This window comes from Sorex araneus, chromosome 4 (genome assembly GCF_027595985.1).
Source record: "Sorex araneus isolate mSorAra2 chromosome 4, mSorAra2.pri, whole genome shotgun sequence".
Taxonomy (NCBI): domain Eukaryota; kingdom Metazoa; phylum Chordata; class Mammalia; order Eulipotyphla; family Soricidae; genus Sorex; species Sorex araneus.
In genome coordinates, this window is record NC_073305.1 from 65,321,231 (window position 1) to 65,330,807 (window position 9,577).

The window sequence follows — 9,577 nt, forward strand, 5'->3', positions numbered from 1 at the left end:
ACTTACTGGGATTCATTTGATGAAGCCTACAACATTTACCTGCAGGACCTGCCTAAATAAGATTGAATAAATCAGAATAAAAACACTCATTGTGACATGACGTAACATTCCCATTATTTTTCAGTAGCTCCTATTTTATTTACATTATTTTCTATTTCCTTTTAATAACTGCCTTGGAAGTAAAAAAGAAACAAAGACTTGGAATGTCAATAGCATAAAAACTAGTATGAAAGAGAACCAAGTTCTCTGCGTGGGGCACACAAGTCTTTGGAACTCAAATAGTGATATAGAGGTAACCCACTCTAAATACCGGCTTGTGTTTTAGAGACTCAATGGTAATACTCAGCAGGAGAGAGAACGACTTTTATTTAAAACAGAAAATAATGTCCTTTTGGTGAATTTCTCTTCAGGTAAACTTGCATAAGTACTTGTTTTATATAAGTGGATATTTTTATGTACAGTGAAGTGGTTTTATTTTTTAAACGTTAAATACTCATGAAATGTTTTTCATGAGTACAAAGGTTATTTCTTTGTCCCCCAGAGTTTGGTTAGTTTATCAACAAACTTTAAATTTTGATTTTCTAGAATTTTGATCATTGCCTAAGAGAAAAAGTAAGCTATAATAAACATATCATTTTAGCTAATGGTTTGTTAATAGTCTCAAATTTGGGGAAATTTGAAGAATTTGAGGATCATCCACATGAATTTTTGAAAGAAATCAGCGATAGAGATTTGAGGTGTCTTTCTTATCATTATTTATTTGGGCATGTATTTGAACTACAGTACTCTGTTTCCTTGATATATTAAAACAATGTTACTAGAGCTGCATAACCTCCTGATATTTAGTTCATTTATTCTAACAGGCAAGCTACCTGTGGTGTACTTGATATGCCAAAAACAGTAACAAGTCTCAAAATGGAGATGTTACTGGTGCCCACTCCAGCAAATCGATGAGCAACAGGATGACAGTGATACAGTGATTCTAACGATTGTGCCAGGACTTGGAGTTGTACTAAAAAGTGAACTCACCCATGTGGACATATAGAACAGTGCTATTGAGCAGCACCAACAAAGTTGGCAACCTTCAACTAAGGAGCAGAGCTTTTCTCTCCTGATTGCCTAAAGGTTTTCTCTTTTACCCAGTTCAGTTCCAGCTCCTCTGAAGAATAGTTTCCCTTTTATGATAATTATATATATAATTTATATTAATATTTTGCACTTGTAAGAATTATTATGCTCATATTTATTTAAAAACATATGAACATATGTAATCTAGCTGCAGTTTATCTGAAGATCTGATGAATGGTTTCTAAGATACTGATGGAATCCTTTCTCAAATATACCATGATCTGTTCTTAAAATTAAAAAAAAAGATTTTTTTTGTTTTTGCTTTTTGGGTCACACCCGGCAATGCACAGGGGTTACTCCTGGCTCTGCACTCAGGAATTACCCCTGGCCATGCTCAGGGGACCATATAGGATGCTGGGATTTGAACCCGGGTCAGCCGCGTGCAAGGCAAACGCCCTACCCACTGTGCTATCTCTCCAGCCCCCTAAAAAAAAGATTTTTTAAATCATTGTGAATTCCAAAGTTACAAAGTTATTCATTATTAAGTTCCAGGCATAAAATTTCCCAGCACCAATCTCTTCAGCAGTGTACATTCCCCTCTACCAATGCCTCCAGTTTCTCTCTCATTCCTCAGCCTATCTGATAAAGGATTAAAATCCAATATATCAATTGTATCACTTGTCATTCCGTTGATCATAGATTTGCTCAAGCGGGCTCCAGTAACATCTCCATTTGTCCCTGTCACATTCCAGTGTAGCCCAATGATATCTGCTCTCTCTAGGAACAGGAAGAGCCTCTAATCATTCATTCAGGGTTTTGACAAAGAAGAAGTCTGACCATCTCATTGGTGGGCCACGAGGTCTTTTGACATTCTGTGGAATCCAGTCGGTAACGGCTCTAGTCCAGCTGTCATCTCTGAATTGCATTACCTGTCTGGCCCATCTGATTTTCGATGCAGTGGCAAACGAGACACATGTCCCTGACTCTTGACCTTCGACGGATGTCAGAACTCTGGATTCCTTCTCTCATTTGAGTGAAACGTGATACTCCTAGCATTGCTCTTTCAATTCCTCTTTGGGATACCTGAATAGCCTTCTCATCCTGTTTTCATAGGGCCCAGGTCATATATATATATGGCACTGTTAGAACTCTACCAAAAAAAAATATCTAATGCCATTGAAAACTGGATAGAAGAGATGAACAGAAACTTCCTCAAAGAAGAAAGGACATATGAATAAATGCTCTCTATTATCAATTATTAGGGAAATGCAATTCATAACAAAAATGTGATACCACCTCACACCAGGGAGACTGGCACTCATCAATAAGAATAGCAATAACTGGTGTTGGTGAGGATATGAGGAAAAAGTGACCCTCATTCCCTGTTGTTTGGAATATCAAGTGATCCAGCCATTTTGGATCTATTATTTTGACTTCAACACTATTCCCAAAGGCATTATACACAGTTATAATCAGAAAATATGATACCCTGGACATTCTCAACTATTGGATTGTGAGAGTTTATGTTTAAATGTCCCAGTTTATTTGGTTTTCGAGGGATCATTCTAAAACACGTTCTTCACAGTTCTTATAAGATCTCTAGCAGGAATGAACTATCAGCAATTCAACAATGAAGATAAATTAACTTTATCTCCTTTTATTCTTCCTACATATTTGAATTCTCAAATAAATTACCCAAGACTTTGTGGGAGGTATTTTAAAGAGAAACCCAACTTGAAATGGATTTAAAGTTGAATGATAATGATACAAGCTTATATTTATACAAGCTGCATAAATACAGCTTATACTTATATTTCTGTTTATACCATCCTAACTATGGTCTCTAAATTGGCTAATATTTATTTCACCTTTATTTTACTGTGTTACAGTAATGGGGAGACAAACCGATAGGGATCTTATTTTTATATGGCAATCCATATATCTAGGTAACTTATCTTAGAATTTTTATGAACAACTGTACATTAAACAATTATCATCTAGACAATCTAAAATTGTTTATATCTCTTTAAAAGGCATAATTGATATCTACCATTATATTTCAGTACATAATATTTACTTAATGTTCTATATTTAAATGTATAAATTTGTACATATTGTGAAATTATTTGTGTAAAAAAATCTAGCTAATATCTACCACTACAAAAGTCACATATTTTTCTTTGTTGAGAATTTTTTAAGATTTACTGTAGTAACTCCAAAATATCAATGCAATATTAACTATGATTGCATGTTGTATACTACTTCCCACATGAGCCACATGTCTAAGTAAAAATTTGATCCTTTTAAAATCTTTTGCCCAATTTGTCCATAATCTACTATAGTGTTAATAACAACCAATCTGTTCTATAAAATTGACTTTTTTGTTTATACATATAAGGAAATTAATATGGTACTTTATCTTATTTCTTTCATTTAGTTTAGTACACTCAAGATCCATCAATGATAAAATAGATTTTGCTCTTATGATTAAATAAAATTTTATTGTATTTATATGCCAAATTTTATTCATTCATTCATTCATTCATTCATTGCCAAACACCAAGGTTGTTTCTGTATCTTGGCCATTATAAGTAATGTAACTAGCTTGGAATATTTTCAAGTTAGTATTTTCTTTTGGATAATAACAAAGAAGTAAAATTGGTATATACATTAAGTTCATTTTCAGTTTTTGTGGAATAGACATACTGTTATCCAAATTGACTACACTGATTTATTTACAAGCCCTAGCAACATTGTACAAGAAATTCTTTTTCTCCATGTCCTCAACATTGTTTATTTTTTCTCTTTTTAATTGTAGTTTTCTACTAGATATAATAGGTATAAGGTTTTGATTTGATCACAAAGCCTTTCGAACTGCTATAAGGTTTAATTTGATGACATGGTTTTGATTTGCATGCCTTTGATACTTACTGAAAATTATTTTTCATGTACCTGTTGCTCATATCAAAGTTTTCTTCAGAAAAAAAGACTAAGACTAATCAGATCTTCTCTTCACTATCAGACTTGTTTTTAATTACTAGTTCTATGAATTCTTTGTAAACGGAATTCCTTGTCAAAAGTTAAATGCTAGGTATTAATAAAATTTCTTCCAAACATTTGCGATATTTCAACCAATCTGTTTTACAGTAACTGAGTCTGGAAATAGCTGCTAGTGTCCCACATAGTAGAATACATTAATCTGCTGGTTTTCAATTGACAGAGACAAGACTCTCAGGAAGCTTCTTTTAAAATGTGCAAATAAATACAGGCCTATGGGGTTTTAAGCATAAACTTCATTGGTTAGCAGAGTCAAGTTATCTGGAGATGTATCTTGGGACACTCACCAAAAATGTGACTCCAGAAAAACAAGCTAGCTCTGTTCAGAGAGATACAGGTCGCCGTGGCAAGGTGGAGAAAACATACAACAAGGCATTCCTCAGCCGACATTCTCTGAGAGAATATCTCCTACGCTGTTAGATATATGTCAAACCGAAAGGCTGACTTAAGGCCGAAGTTCAAGAATAAATATGCCTCTGATAGAAAGACGGGAATGCGTGTCACGCAGTTAGTATCTGGGAGAAATTGTTTCCCAAGAACTATCTTCTGGCGTTTACATCCCATCCCAGGGGATTTAGAAAACACAAGCCCCTTTGACACTAAAGTCAGGTGAATAAGGGCAAGCACTTCGATGGCAGTCACAACAACTGGGCAGTAAATACAAAAATCAGGGTCCTAAATGCATTTTATTTATTTAAATTCTATTTTCTCTTTGAAATAAGCTGGTATACTGCCTTATGACAGAGAGAAACCATGAAGATAGCTCTAGTCCTCGAGTCCCTGGAAAAGCTTGCAGTCACCCCTTAAATATGTTTTAATTAGAAGTCTGCCCCCAAGGCGGTAGCTAGGATGATAAGCTAATTAACTGCTTTGATAGAAAGACTGAGTTACTCGGTCTGTTGCCTCTTTCTGAGCCCTGAAGACAGTATTTGCTTAAGAATATTTTCTCCTTGGGGTCCTTGAGAATAAGCCTTACAAGCTACCATTGCTCAGGAGTATAGAGGTGTCCCTGACAACAGTGACAATAATCAAACACCAGATAATGATATAAAATCTTCTTTGAAGATTAGAAAACCAAGGCACCAAGTATTTGTAGAAGTTCCTCTCTGGTAGATGCTGGTTCTCTGGAGCACAGTAAAGTGAAAACCCAAAGATACTGCCCACAAAGCGAAGTAGAGAAGGAGCGCAAAGGTTAAATGTCAGTTCCTCGGGAATTTGTTTCTCTTAATAAGTTACCTTTGTAAAAGGTAAGGCATTATTTAAAAAACATTGTAATATCCATAATGATTTTTAAATAGACAACAATTATGCTTTTGATGCAGTCTGTATAGATGCTATCAGTATACTATCAAGATGATAGAACAATAGGAAGAAGAGAGAATACAAAAAGTGAAAAGAAGATGTAGTAATGGAAATAAAATCCTTTTAAAGGCTGAAATTATTTTATTTTTAATATTACTGGGCTGGAGCAATAGCACAGCAGGTGGGGCGTTTGCCTTGCATGTGGCCTACCCAAGTTTGATTCCTCTGCCCCTCTCCGAGAGCCTGACAAGCTACCAAGAGTATCTCGCCCGCACTGCAGAGCCTTCCAAGCTACCCATGGCGTATTCCATATGCAAAAAACAGTAACAAGTCTTATAACGGAGACATTACTGGTGCCTGCATGAGCAAATCAATGAACAACGAGATGACAGTGATACAGTGATTACTTTTGTGCTCATTTTAGCCCCTTACTTTCTTTTTATTCTTCATATACAGAAATGTTATAACTATAAGATTTAGACTTTAAATAAATATGTGTATTTATATTGCGTATGTAGAGAGGAGTCTATTTTAGGACCTTCTTAAAGGTCATTTCATGAATGATCTGAGACCTTTAACAGGACAAGCACACCAGAGTCCTCATTAGGTACTCTAACAAACACTCTTAAAATTCAAGGAATATTGGGCAGGTGCTATGACAAAAGAAAGAAACCCTTTACCTTAAAATGCATGTGCTATGATAGAAGAAAGAAACCCTTTCATCTTAAAATGCATCCTAGGAAATTAAAAATTCCAGTTCATAGCCTCTGATCCGATTAAAAATATCTGGATATGACTTTTGATTTCTAGTGAAATTGACTATTGCATTCATTGTATTGGAAGAGAGTGGAGGGGAAATTAGTGCTACTCTAAGGCTTTAGATTTTATAGGAGAAAATTGTTATTTTCAAAGAATACTACTATTCAGGGAACCACCTAACTCAAATATCTTATTAAATATTTGTTTGTTGTGAATTAACCCAAATCCTTCTTCTCTCCATTCCCTAAGAATTTTAGGTCAGAGGCAACATATCCTAGTTTAAATCTACTTAAAAATATGTGCATTGTTCATACCCTCTTTATCCTAATAGTCTCAAAAGTGGTTCCTCTGCTACCACATTCATCCCCAACCCTGTTTTCTATTTGCCTTGAGTGATATACTTAATCTCATAGTATTATAAAGCATAATATTTAAGATTTCTGTGTTTCCACAATGCTGTTTTACTGAGACACTTTTAATCAGACCAGAAAAAAGTTAACTAAACACAGTGACTTGTCCCTACTTCCTGAGAGTTTACAGCTACTTAAATAAGATACAGGCTCTATATCAAAGGAGTTAGTCAAGTAGTTCATATACAATCAAGATTACATTCATAAGTAAATTACAGGTTTTATAAAAGACTAATGAACTAGCGCACAAAATCAGCATTACACTCTTAAGTAACATAACAATGATTTAGAAATAGTGAAGATTAAAGTCTTCATTGGGCTGGAGCAATAGCATAGTGGGTAGGGCATTTGCCTTGCAAATGGCTGACCTGGGTTCGATTTCTCTGCCCCTCTTGGAGAGCTCGGCAAGCTACCGAGAGTATCTTGCCCCCATGGCAGAGCCAAGCAAGCTACCCATGGCGTATTTGATATGCCAAAAACAGTAACAACAAGTCTCACAATGGAAACATTACTGGTGCCCGCTAGAGCAAATTGATAAGCAATGGGTTGACAGTGACAGTGTCAATGAAAGTCTTCATCAGGAAATTCCTAATTAAAAAGGATGCATGATTGTGAAGCTTTCATGTAATCTGTATGGTCTCTGGCTGAAGACTCAAAAATTTGGTTTGTGGGCCACAGCATTTGTGCTCAGAGCTGACTCTTGGCTCTATGCTCAGAAATCTTTCCTGGTGGTGCTACATGGACCATATGGAGTGCTGAGGATGAAATCTGGGCCGGTCAAGTTCCAGTCAAGTGCTTACCTGCTGTATTACCCTGCATTTGTGGTCAGAGCTGACGCCTGGCTCTATACTCAGGAATAATTCCTGGTGGGGCTCAGAACACCTTATGGAGTGCAGGGATGGTATCTTGGCCGGTCACGTGCCAGACAGTGCTTACCTCTCAGACTTTTAAAGTGCTGACTCCAGTGTCAGTTTTGTTGAAACACCAACCAGCAGAAGACAAGCTGTAAAACTAGCAAATAAAGGGACAGTGGAAAAGCAAGATGTTCCCAGAGTGCTCGATAGTCAGAAGCAGAATGCTGGGGACTCTTCTGAGGATGAAGATCTTGATGAGGCCCATTTCTATGCTTCTAAAAGACTGTGAATGCCTATATATTGGTGAATCATTTACATAGTTTTCATCTGCCATTTTGAGTTTTTTCTCTTTGGTTTTCATCTGACAATCTACTCTTCTTGATTCTTTCATCAGATTCCTTTCATCAAATTCCCTTAATTTGCTAAAATGGCATACAAAACACCAAAAATCTGTTAACTCAGTAGCGTATTAATTTAAAACAAACCATACTAAAAGATAAAAATCAACCATCAAATAAAGAGAAACATGGACACGGTCCTAAGATACAGAAGATTTTGTACGCATGATACTTGAGGTCCACCATGACAGTATATGGAAAAACTCTGAAATTCCATAGTTAGAGATCATTAAAGCCCCTATTAGTTTTGCTTTTATGGGGCCATACTACTTAGCAATATTGATTAAACCATTACTCATTCAATGATTATTTCATAAAAAGGATTGGCAATGAAATCTACCTGCAGTCCTTATCTATCTCAGGAAATTAGTTGTTAGAACTCAGAGTCCCACCCCCAACTCCCATTGCTTTTCTTAGTAACTATTACCTTTCTCAGATGCTTTCCAATAACTGCCTTCACTAATATTGACCTTTAAGAATAAGAAGCCACCCATTTGAACTTCTGCAACTTTTTCTGACTCTATGGTTTCCTCTAGACCAGAGGACTAGAAACCCAATGAGTAAGACAAAAGATGTTCCCATTGTTCTAATCGCAAATCACGAATCACAAAATCCATTGATCACCGAATTTCTCGAGCAGTCTCAGTAACCTCTCAATTCGTCCTATCCCTGAGATTTTAGAAACCTCTCTCTACTCAGCCTTCCCAATGATGCTGCATTGGAGGCTCTTTCAGGGTCAGGGAAATGAAATCCAGCTTGTTAGTGGCTTTGGCATATGGATACACCACGGGAAGCTTGCGACGCTCTCCCATGTGGCAGGAAACTCTCAGTAGCTTGCTAGTTTCTCCGGGAGGGAGAAGTAGGCTACAAGACATCGCTACTGGGAGCTTGCTTTTAAGTCTCTGGATATTGGCCGTTGATGGGATTACACACACCTGGGTTCCTCTGCCGGTACCTTCATGCGCGAGGCTAGTCTGAACGTGTGAAGAGGTGCCTTGAGCATGGGCAGAGAGTCTCTTGCCCTCATGCCTGGGTGTCTTCCCCGGGGCCACTCGGAGGGGATGGGCTCCAGCTTCCCGAAGACCACCGGAACCTAGCCACATTGTTCTAATAACTCTGGAAATTTCAAATTCTGTGAGTTGTAAGAAGTATTATTAAGACCAGATATATAAGAGAAATGTTCTTAAGTAATCTGAATTGCCAATAGATGTATTTCTGCCAGGGATGTGACTCAACGATACACCAATGCCTTCCATGTATGAGATGAGACCTGGGTTTGATTCACATATTTCAAGTTCCAGAAGGACAACAATTTTGTCTATTTTATCTTCTTTCTTACTGCTCTTCTCTTGCATGTTACCTGATACACAAGTAAGCTGAATAATATTTTTGAATGAATGAATGATATATCCCATTAATAGCATTATTTTATGGGTCAGTCGTATGATTACTTATGTTTAAAGCATAAAATGAACAATATCAATTGCTTTTCATTCCCTGGGAAGGGAGCTAAAATGGAGAATGTAGTATGATGATACCTCCCGAGAAAAGTAAGTTTATTTTGAAACTAGTAAAATTTTGAGCTGATAAGGAGTTTTCAGCTCCTCTCCTTCCTTCCTTCCTTCCTTCCTTCCTTCCTTCCTTCCTTCCTTCCTTCCTTCCTTCCTTCCTTCCTTCCTTCCTTCCTTCCTTCCTTCCCTTTCTTTCTTTCTTTCTTTCTTTCTTTCTT